Consider the following 12,236-nt stretch of genomic DNA (forward strand, 5'->3'; position numbering starts at 1 on the left):
GAGTTTAAGACCTGCCTGAGCAACAGCGAGGTGAGATTCTGTCTCAAAAAAACTAAACAAAACAAACAAACAAAAAATAAAAACGTGGAACAGGGGAGAGATTACTGCTGTTACATTTATCATCTCTTCTCCATGGCCCTAAACCTCCCTTTCTTCTTCCAATAACAAAACAAAACTTTCATTCAAATTAATAGACACAAGTAGATACTACTCCGCTGGGGCTGTCTTCAGCTAGCCAACTATCTTTCTGACTTTGATTAAATGAATTCTAAATGTCTTCCCAAGGCCAAGCAACCACCAAATTCTGTCTAATAAAAGAAGTTCACTGTATTTTCACCAGGGCTACAAGGATTCACTTCCTTGTTATTCTTCAAGTCACTATAGTTCTAAATTGGACACTAGTGATATTTCCTTTGAAATTCACCCTCCCCTCCAAAAAAGAAAATGGTTTGATGACTAGAGAGAAAAATGAAAAGATAGACTTGTGAGTAGAATCTAGGTGAAATATACAGGTGTCCACTAGACAATTATTTTAATATTAATTTAATATTAATATTAAATTATTTAATTATTAAATAATTAAATTAAATAATAATTTAATTATTTCTGTATTTTTAAACATTTTCAAAATGAATTATCGGAGGAATGTTACAAAGAAACGAGGGGACTTTGATACAGGAGAAAAGATGAACAAAGTCTTCACCCTCTTGGATTGCTTGGGGTGCACTTGGATAATTCTCTAAGGGTCTCTGCTTTTCTTTGCATTTTGAAGAAGATATGAATTTAGCTTGTGACTCACAGGGTACATAAGAATCACCTAGGAAGTTAATTAAAATAAAGATTCTTGGGGCCAGGCGCGGTGGCTCATGCTTGTAATCCTAACACTCTGAGAAGCCAAGGCTGGTGGATTGCCAGAGCTCACAAGTTTGAGACCAGCCTGAGTGAGAGCGAGACCCTGTCCCTAAAAAAAAGAGCCATGCCTTGTGGCAGATTCCTGTAGTCCCAGCTACTCAGGAGGCTGGGACAAGAGAATCACTTGAGCCTAAGAGTTTGAGATTGCTGGGAACTATGACGCCATGGCATTCTATGGAGGGCAACAAAGTGAGCCTCTGTCTCAAAAAATAAAAAATAAAATAAAATAGAATAGAATAAAATAAAATAAAGATTCTTGGAGATCAAAGATTCTATTTTCAGTGGGGTTTGGGAATATACTTTTGTAATAAGCACTTCATTTGAGTCTGGTAAGAAATCCATGCACATGGAGGAACACCGTCTTACAGTGTGATAAAAGTGAAAGCCAATTAATTATGTAGTAGACAGTGGACATACAATACTTCCTTTGCCCAGATCGATTTGGGGAGTGCCCAGGATTTAGAGACTAATATTCCCATTTAAAAAAATGTGCATCCCTTATGTTTCTCCATAAATTAAAAGATCAGATAAAGATTTTAGTGCTTTAAGAGCAAATATTTGTACAGGAAGCTCTTTTGATGGGCACACCCATGCAGAAAACTGTCATCTTCATTAATGAATAAACAACATGGAATAGTCAAATAGTGGGACTCACCACATTGAAATGAGAAATCTTATTCATGCCAAAAAAAAAAAAAGAAAAGAAAGCAAGGAAGATGCATTTAACTTAGGTTTTTTTGTTTGTTAGTTAGTTTGTTTGTTTGTTTGTTTTTTTGCAGTTTCTGGCTAGGGCTGGGTTTGAACCCATCACCTCTGGCATATTTGGCCAGTGACCTACTCCTTTGAGCCACAGGTGCCACCTCTTAACTTAGGTTTTGAAGAGTATTCAGTTTTTTCCTGTAATGTTTAATATTTTTTAAGTGAAAGAAAGAAAACATTCAAAAGAAGAGATAGATGTTTGGGAAAACATGATTTGATGGAATTTTAGACATTTAAAAAATAATGTGGTACTACTTTTTCAAGGGAGAGCTTAATTTTTCAGTAGCTCCTACTCAAAACTTTTCTCTGGCTCACTTATCTGTATTAGCCCGGTTAGGCAAAAATGTGGATATAATGTTGAATCATAGATTCTGTCCTAAAACGAGGCCATAGAAATGTCAACTGAAAGGACTATATCACAAAATAGAAGGTCTTATGTGCTATAAAAGAAATACAAATTAAATGTGTTGGGAATTCAGAGCAGAGAAATGACCTTTGACTAAAGGATCAGAATGGTGGAACTTCAAGCTGGAGTTAAACAATACTTGGGTTTGGACACGCAGAAACAGGGTGGAGGGTGTTCAGGCTGAAGGGTAATATGAAGGAAAGCAGAGAAAGTCTGGCTGGGCACAGTGAATGGAGGGAGGGATGGACAGACTAAAAGTAGTCAAGGAAGATAAGCTTCAAGGCAAATCTTGAAGAGCCTTAGAAATCAGGCTAAGGAAACGGACCTTTCCATTATCGCTGGGCAATAAGGAACCACCAGAAGTTTTGGGGCAGAGGAGTGAAACGACCTGAGTTTTTCCTTAGCAATGTTTTTCCGGCAGCTTTGAGCAGACTGTTAGGCAGACTTTGAGCAGATCTACAAAAATCTAGGCTGTTGTAAAAGTTCAGGAGTGAGTGGGCAGTGCCTGTGGCTCAACGGAGTAGGGCACCAGCCCCATGTGTCGGAGGTGGCGGGTTCAAACCCAGCCCTGGCCAAAAACTGCAAATAAAAAAGGTTCAGGAGTGAGGGAATAGGGGCTTCAGCTCCGACAGTAGTCATAGGGATGGCTGCAGCAGAACCTGGGAGGTAAAAACAGATTTAGAGACTGATTTGTAGAGAAGAGAAAATGGAAACAGGCATCAGATTTCAAATCATGTAATTGAGATTTAAGGAGTATAATGACAAAGACAGGGACTATAAGAGGAATTAACTCTTGCTGATGTCAAAGCATAAATCTCAAAAGTTAGAAAGATAGCCAGGCGAGGTGGCTCACCCCTGTAATCCTAGCACTCTAGGAGACTGAGGGGTGTGGATTGCCTGAGCTCAGGAGTTGGAGACCAGCCTGAGCCAGAGCAAGACCCCATCTCTAAAAATAGCTGGGCGCTATGGCCGATGCCTGTAGTCCCAGCTACTGGGGAGACTGAGGCAAGAGGATCTCTTGAGCCCAAGAGTTTGAGGTTGCTGTGAGCTATGATGCTACAGGACTCAAAGCAGAGTGACAAAATGAGGTTCTGTCTCAAAAAAAAAAAAAAATTAAAAAGATGACTTTCATACAAGTACACAGTGAGCATGCTTGAAAGATTTATCTAACATATTAGTAAAGTAACTGGAAAAATGTAAAAGTGGTGTTGACAAGGATATGAGAGACCGTGGTGTGTGTGTGGGGAATATATTTAATACAAAAAAAAAAAATGCTAGGATAAGATTGCTAGGTGAGATCCAACAGCACTTCCCAATCCTTTGGCATCAGAGACTGGTTTCCTGGAAGACCATTTTTCCATGGACTGAGGAGAAGCGGTGGAGGGAAATGGTTTTAGGCTGATCAAGTGCATTACATTTACTTCAGATCATCAGGCATTAGATCAGTGATTTTCAACCAGTGTGCCAGGGCTGGTGTACTGTGAGAGGATTTTAGGTGTGCCTTGAAAATTTAAAAAAATCATTAATTAAATTATTTTCAAAAGAAGTTCAAGGTAAGTATATCCTTTTTTTCTCTTGTTTTAATCAACATAATTTAAGTGTGCCACAGAAGTTTAACTATACATAGGCTCAAGTATGCCATGAGATAAAAAAGGTTGAAAAACACTGTGTTAGATTCTCATAAGGAGCGTGCACAGTTTGTGGCAGGGTTTGAGCTCCTGTGAGAGTCTAATGCCACTCCTGATCTGATAGGAGGCGGAGCTCGGACAGTGATGCCTATGGTGGGGGGACAGCTGGCTGTACATACAGCTGGCGCCTTGCTTGCTTGTCCACCACTCACCTCCTGTTGTGAGACCTGATATGAATCTGTGGTTCCGGGTTGGAGGATTGCTAATAATAAAATTGTTAGCTTTGTAATTAACTCTACCAGGGAGAAATCATTCTCACTTCTATTAGACAAAGATTATTTGCAGTTTATCAGTTTTCTGTAATCAACACCTTAATTACAGACTCTGATAACTAGTAACTCATGATAAATAGTAACTTACATAAAATTAACTTTCCCATCACCAGATGACCCTTAGGAGGGTTTTGTAGACAGTGCTGTAGTCCACAGGAGGGAACCTTTAAAGGTCCAGATAGTAACTATTTTAGGCTATGAGGGCCCTATGGTTTCTGCTGCAACTGCTCAACTCAGTTCTGTTGCTGTGAAATGAAAGCAGCCAGAGATGATACATAAACAAATGGGTGTGGCTGTGGCTCAGTAAAACTTTATATTATAAAAACAGGCACTGGGCTCAATTTGGCTCACAAGCCATAGTTTGCTGACTCCTGCTCTAGTTCAGCAGTTCTCAGAATTAAGTGATCGTCAGAATCACCTGGAAGGTTTGTTAAATCACAGATTGGGTCCCACCCCCAGAGTTTCTGACAGTAGACCTTGGGTGGAGCCTGAGAATTGCTCTTTGGATGAGTTACCAGGTCATGCTGATGCTGCTGGTACAGGGACCACACTTTAAGAACCACTGTTCTCACAGGACATTGAAAGGGCAGTCAGTAATCCTCTTGCCTTATTTCCTGGTTTCGGGTCATTTGTTTCAACAAGAGAAGATGAAGAATTCAGATTTAAGGCATAGTGAGCTTGAGATACCAGAGGGCATCGAGTGGGGTTTGTGGTAAATAGCGTTTTAAACATGGATCTAGAGCATTGAAAGGAAATAAAGCATTGGGAAATAATTGCAGCCCTGAATAATTAGAGCTTAAAATGTTAAAGGGATGAACCTACAGAAAGAAGAGGAGTTAGCCCAGAGCTTTTGGAGAGAGTGGGATCCGGGAAGAGTAAGAAAGTAGATAGAAAGCAGGAGAACATGGAAAGCAGCGTCAAGAAGTGGAAGTCTTCCGTCCCTGTTCCCAATCTGCAGAGTAGGCAAGGGGCCAGATAAGCAAAGTTTGGATCAGAGATATTCTAGTGACGATGGCTTATCCAAGCTCCTCTTCCAACAAAACTAGTCTACAGGATAAACAAATAACGTCAACCTCTATGTTTTCTTTGTACCAGCAGAGGGCCGCAAAGGCAAAGGAATGATAATAACTTCTTTGGTCCTAAGGCACATTCACCAGTATAAACAGTTGATTCCTAACTGGTACTGGGGGGCAAAGGACTGCATTCATCATTTCTGTATCTCAGTCCAGGACTGTTCAATCGTTTGAGTGAGTGTTGTGATAAAGGAAAGTGGAAGCCTCTGAGTGCCTGGCGAAGGGAGATGGTGGGGTCCAGTTTGGGACTTGGATTATAAGGAGTCCCTGGTCATTAAGGATTAATTAATGTCATTAAGCAACCCTTAACACAATCCTTGCCTCATACTAAGTGCCATTACATGTCATAGAATCCATCTTAAGAGTTCTTTGCTCATTACTGATTTTATTTGTTCAAAATGTGAAGCATCAATAAAGGTTCCGGACGTAAAAACATAAAAAACGGCTTACTTATAGAAGTGACACTCAGGAAATTTGGCTAAATAAACTGTGGTATAGGCATATTATAGGGTACTTCAATTTTTCTTTTCTTTCTTTTTTTTTTGGCAGCGACTCCTTTATTTTTTCCCTTTGTAAAGGGAGATCCAAGTTCAGCAGCATTCCTTTCCTGCCCCCCAGGCTCCAAACAGACAAGAGATGACAGGCACTAAATCCTGGGATAAGTGATGGCACAGGCTTCGGACACTTGTCTCTAGCTCTGAGCTTCAACAGCTGTTTGTATCAGTAAGCCAGCATTAAATCCACCAGAAAAGAACACCACCACTCAAAGACGAGGGGTCCAGACTTGAAGCTTTAAGGTAAACCAGAGGCAGGCTTCTGAGTGATCAGACTTGAGACAACAGACCACGTAAGCTCTGCTGGATGAAGTCACACAACAATGAAGGTGGTCACCTGTGTCTGTATAGAGCGATGCCAAGGATAAGGTCAGCTCACTTATCTCAAGAAAAGTGGAACAGATAAGTCTTTCAGAGAAATGCAATCAAAGTGGCATCCTGGTCACATCAAGTCAACATTCCATCTTCGTGTTCTCCAGTGGTCAGCTGCAGACCAGAGGCAGTCTTCCAAGGAGAGAGGGAGACAACAGAGGAATTCTAGGCCGTGTAAGCTTGTTTCTTGGGAAACTTCCAGGAAGGAAAGCTCACTCCCGGGGGTCGGTTGACCATGACTTCACCCAGAGCCTCCAAAACCTCCCGCTTGTAGTCGTCAAACTCAGCATCGATTTGGCTAACACTCTGCTCTTCCACCACCTACAGCTGGCAGTTGGTTTCTGTCATGAGTCGGGCATCATGGCTGACAACAATCACAGCACCCTTGTATTTGTTGATGGCTTTCCCCAGAGCATCAATAGACTCTATGTCCAGGTTATTGGTTGGCTCATCCAAAATAAGGACATCAGGTTCCCGACAGGCTAGCTCTGCAAACACAACTTGGGCTTTCTGAGCACCAGAGAGCTTGCAGATCTGGATGGTGTGGGCATGACTTTCAAGGCCAGAGCAGCCCAGGCACTTTCCGGCATCCTGGTAGGGTAGGTTGAAGACCTGCTGCAGGTACTCAGTGGGCTTCTCCTCCATATGTAGCTGCTCTGCATATTGCTGGTTGAAGAAGCCAATTTTCAGCCGATGGTTCTTTCTCATTTCTCCATGAGTCGGTGTCAGCTTGCCAGTCAGCAACAGGAGGAGAGTGCTCTTTCTCATGCTATTCGGGCCCACAATGCAAATCCTTGAGTCCAGGTTGATGCCAAAGTCCAGGTTCTTAAAGAGCGATTTCTGCCCCTTATAGCCAAATGTCACACCATGCAGACCCAGCACAGGAGGGCTGAGTGGTGGGGGATCGGGGAAAGTAAAGTGCACAGTGTACTCCTTGGGGCGCTTCCGGAGCTCAGGCGCCTCCTGGGATTCCCCATCCTAGTTTTTCCCCCGGCACTTTTGCTGCTTTCGAGTCAGAGCTTCCTTCCTTTGCTTCTCCACCTGCTTGGTGGACTTGCCCCCTGCCTTCAGCTCCCTCAGCTTTTTCTCCTCCTTCTCATACTGCTTCAGCAGTTCTTTCTGCTTCTGCTGGCACATCTTCCTGAAGGTCATAGAATTGCCCCTGTAGTAATGAAACCGCTGGGCATTGAGATGGACAATATCAGTACAGACCAGGAAGCCCTGGTCGTGGGAGACGATAAGCAAGGTCTTCCGCCAGCCCTGGAGGTAGTTATTGAGCCAGATGACAGCATTGAGGTCCAAATGGTTAGGGGGCTCATCCAACATCAGCAGGGTGGGCTCTATGAACAGTACCCTGGCCAGGGAGACACGCATGTGCCAGCCCCCTGAGAACTTCTGTGTAGGCCGATTCTGCATCTCAGGGTCGAAGCCCAGGCCAGCCAGGATCTGTCGTGCTTTGGCCTCTGCAGCTGCTGCGCCAGTAGCCTGCAATTCCTCATATACTTTCTCTAACCTCTTGGCAGCTTTGTCATCCCCCCGTTCCAGCTGTCCCTGTAGCCATAGCTCCTCTTCCAGCAGCTTCAATCACTTGTATCAGCTTGAAGAATAGCCCATACCGCTGGCATCTCATCTGCTACCACCTCCTGCTCACACAGCAACACATCAATGTTGGGAGGGATGCTCAGGGCTCGGCTGGCGATGTGCTTGGGGAGTGTGGTCTTGCCCTTGCCATTAGGTCCTACTAGCCCATAACGGCAGCCAGCAACAATATACAGGTCTGCATTGACAACCAGCTCCTTGCCATGGGCCGAGATGCTGAACTTTTTCAGCTTGATGTCAGATGCATTTTCTAACATGGCTTGGCGAGAGGAAACCTCTGCCTGGGACACGGAGAAGTCATTTTCAGCAGCACTGGCCACCTGGCATTCACACTCTGTTTCTTCAGCTTTTTCTTCTCCTTTCTGCTAAGGTGAGCATGGGGATCATCTGCCTTAGATCTCCTTCCTCCTCCTCCTCTTCTTCCCCTTCTCTTTCTTCTTCTGAACCCTGCTCTGCCTTCTTGGCTTTCTCCTTCCCTTGTTTGGGAGGCTCCTTTTCTTTTTTCATTTCTTCTTCTTCATCCTCTTCATTGTCCAGAGCAGCAAATTTATTTTGAGGCTTAGCCTTCTCTTTTGACTTCTCTTCCTTTCCCTTTTTGCCTTTGAGCCCAGGCTGCTGTTCCTCAGATGCAGCCTTATTGATCCCATTCTTCTCTGGCTTGGCGGCTTAGGAGGATGTTTTTCTTCTTCCTCTTCTTCCTCACTCTGATCCTGGATCAGGGCTGCAAAAACATCACCACCCCCTCGGGGTATTGGGGCAGGTACCTCATCCTCCTCATCACTAGCTGCCTCTGACGGTTTCCTAAGACACTCCAGGAGCTCTTTCTCCTCTCCAGCATCATCCACGTCCTTCTTCCGCCGGCCTCTTCGGGCATCTCGCTTCTTTTTTTGCTGCTGCTGCTGCTGCTGTCCCTTCTCCTTGAGCACTTTCTCTTCTTCCTCGGCCTGTTAATCTTCTACTGCCAGCTCTTCAAAGAACATCTTTTTGGTCTTCTTGTCCTTCTTTCCTTTCTTCTCCACTTTGTCTCCTGGGCTCGTGCTCTCTCCATCCCCATCCACCTGGGCTCCGGCGGCTGCTGCTTGGGACCCTTCAGCGTCGCTGTGGCAGTTACGGATACTGTCCAATTTTTCTTTTAATGAAGTTAATTTCTACAAACTGATAGAAAGTAACTTTTAGGACATATTGATACGTGAAACACCCGGTCCTCTGTCCCTGTTTTTTAAGACTTCTTCATATATTAGGAAAATTTGCCCTTTATCTGTGTTGTATTACATTTGCTTTTCATGCTTTTTACCATCATGTTTCCTGAAATTCTTTTTATGTGGTTGAAATTAAAATTTTTCTCTCATTGTATGTGTATTGAATTAAAGTAAGAAAGTCTTTTCCCACTCAGGTACAACAGAATTCGCTCATGTTTTCTTTTAGAACTTGAATGAGGCCAGGCACCGTGACTCATGCCTGTAATCCAAATACTCTGGGAGGCCGAGATGGGAGGATCACTTGAGGTCAGAAGTTTGAGACTAGCCTAGGTAAATAGTGAGACTCTGTCTCTACAAAAAATAGAAAAACTAGTGGCGGCACACACCTGTAGCCCTGACTACTTTAGAAGGCTGAGGCGGGCGGCTTGCTTGAGACCAAGAGTCTGAGGTTGCAATGGGCTATCATGCTACTATCATGCTACCATGGCACTCTAGCCCCCGCAACAGAGTGACGCTATCTCAAAAAGACAACAGAAAAAGAACTTGCATGGTTTCGTATTTTACAGTTAGGTCTGATGCATTTGGACTTTATTCTTGTGATTGATGTCTGATATGAATCCAATTTTATTTGTACAAATAACTAGCAGTTGATATAATACTGTTACATACAAAACCTTTTTTCCCCTAGAAACAAGAACACAGGGCAATAGGTTTTTCAGAAATGATCTAATTACACAAAACATTTAGATTAAATAGCTACACATGCATGCTTGAGTAATTTCCTCATGGGACCAGTATTTTAAAAAATTATGTAAATTGAAATTCCTTCTGTAGTAGCTGTAAACATTTATATTTGCATAATACTATAGCTTAGGAAGCACGTTCACATCCTCCACCTTAAATTTAAGCTCATTTGCTCTGCACTCATGGGGAGGTTGTCTTCCCCACTGTGCAGATGATGAAAGTGGGCCTACAGACAACACAAATCTTCCACAGTTGTGTGTTGAATAAATGGAGTAGCCCAGCTCTTCTGGCTCTTTCCATCGTCTTCTACAGCATTTTAACTGTTGTCGATCTTTCACATTAAGATTAGGACAGCTTTGCAAAGCCCCATAAAGGGAGGAGTGGCGGCTAAGATGTTCAGATATCTTGCAAGGTGGGGATGGATTACTACTTTATTTTACGTGAAGGTTAACAAGGTGCTCCCAATATGGAGCATCTACGGCAATTCCTACTAGGCTTTGGGAGAGTGCTAGGATTACAGACGTGAGCCACTGAACCTGGCCTATTTGTCGTATTACTGAATTATAAATATTGTCTATATATTTGGGACATGAGGCTCTTTGCAGACACATGTCTGCAAATACTTCTAGGAATGAAGTAACCACTTTGGAAAACCTACAGTAGAACCATCACAGTTGACCACCTTCCTACACTGACTTGTTTAAGTTGACCTAATTTTCGTAGACCAGACATGCACTATGTGTATGTATTGGTACAGTAAGCTTAGTTCCTTATGATGACCACTTCTGTATGTTGACCAGTTTGTTACAGTCCCTTGGGTGTTACAGAGTTCTACTGTATTTGGCTTTACCTGCTAACGTTGAATAGATACACAGCCTACGGACCCAACAATCCACTTTTACAAATACACCCAACAGAAATGCAAACGTGTTCCACAAGACACATTCAAGAGGGTTCACAATAGTACTATTTATAACAGCAATTGAAAAACTGCAAACCACTCAAACATCCTATGGTAGGTTGAGTAACAGAACTCCAAAAGGTGTCCACATTCTAACTGCTGGAGCCTGCAAATAATGTTTGACTTGGCAGAGGGACTTTGCAGGCTTAAGGATCTGGAGAGGGCGGAAATAAGACTTCTTGTTTCTAGTCCAGCATGTAAGGACTTTAGAAGCCATTACTTGTCCTATCAAGAAATGAAAAATTGGGCGGCGCCTGTGGCTCAGTGAGTAGGGCGCCAGCCCCATATGCTGAGGGCGGCGGGTTCAAATCCAGCCCTGGCCAAACTGCAACAACAACAACAACAAAAAAAAAAAGAAATGAAAAATTAATAATTCTTCTGAGACCTGTCAGAGAAGTGAGGTCACAGAGCAAACTACTGCCTCAAAATTGGAGACAGACAGACACAGAGAATCACAATTTACCAGAGTAGAAATATATGGGCAGAGACCTCCATGGAAATAGGTACTGGGGTAGGAATCTCAGAACTGTAATTGATGAATTGGAGATCAATGGGGAACAAGCCTTGGAGATGAGAATTCCACAAAAACCCAGTCATAAAAGGCCTCTCACTTTTGGTTTTTACCTCCAGAAACTCTGTCAAGTTCTCTTTTTCTTTCTATTTTTCCTTTTTCTCTTTGCTTTTATTTGAATTTATTTATTTATTTATTTGAGACGGAATCTTATTTTGTTGCCCAAGCTAGACTGCTGTACTGTCGTAGATCACAGCAACCTCAAACTTCTGGGCTCAAACAATCCTCTTGCCTCAGCCTCCTGAGTAGCTCGGACTACAGGCACCCACCACGATGCCCACTTAGTTTTTCTATTTGTAGTAGAGACTGGGTCTCGCTCTTTCCCTGGCTCATCTCGAACTCCTGACCTCAAGCAATCTACCCATCTCAGCTTGCCAGAGTGCTGAGATTACAGGTGTGAGCCACTACATCCAGCCATTCTGCCAGGTTCTCACAGAGATTAGAGAAAAATCTCCTCAAGCTTCTGGCAGGAGGGAGGGAAGGATCCATTTTGAAAAATGCCAGACTCAGAAATAAAAACAAAGCAGGAGGAATCACGCTACCAGACCTGAGACTATGCTATAAATCAATAGTGATCAAAACAGCATGGTACTGGCACAAAAACAGAGAAGTAGATGTCTGGAACAGAATAGAGAACCAAGAGATGAACCCAGCTACTTACTGTTATTTGATCTTTGACAAGCCAATTAAAAACATTCAGTGAGGAAAAGATTCCCTATTTAACAAATGGTGCTGGGTGAACTGGCTGGCGACCCGTAGAAGACTGAAACTGGACCCACACCTTTCACCATTAACTAAGATAGACTCTCACTGGATTAAAGATTTAAACTTAAGACATGAAACTATAAAAATACTTGAAGAAAGCGCAGGGAAAACCCTTGAAGAAATCGGTCTGGGCGAGTATTTTATGAGGAGGACACCCTGGGCAATTGAAGCAGCTTCAAAAATACACTACTAGGACCTGATCAAACTAAAAAGCTTCTGCACAACCAAGAACATAGTAAGTAAAGCAAGCAGACAGCCCTCAGAATGGGAGAAGATATTTGCAGGTTATGTCTCTGACAAAGGTTTAATAACTAGAATCCATAGAGAACTCAAACGTATTAGCAAGAAAAGAACACGTGAT

General features: G+C 42.9%; 1 pseudogene; it reads right to left on the reverse strand.

Moving 5' to 3' along the window:
- Nucleotides 1-6,201: 6,201 nt before the first annotated feature.
- Nucleotides 6,202-8,935, reverse strand: LOC128591367 (ATP-binding cassette sub-family F member 1-like; annotated as a pseudogene).
- Nucleotides 8,936-12,236: the final 3,301 nt, after the last annotated feature.

Source organism: Nycticebus coucang, chromosome 8, assembly GCF_027406575.1.
Source record: "Nycticebus coucang isolate mNycCou1 chromosome 8, mNycCou1.pri, whole genome shotgun sequence".
Classification (NCBI taxonomy): domain Eukaryota; kingdom Metazoa; phylum Chordata; class Mammalia; order Primates; family Lorisidae; genus Nycticebus; species Nycticebus coucang.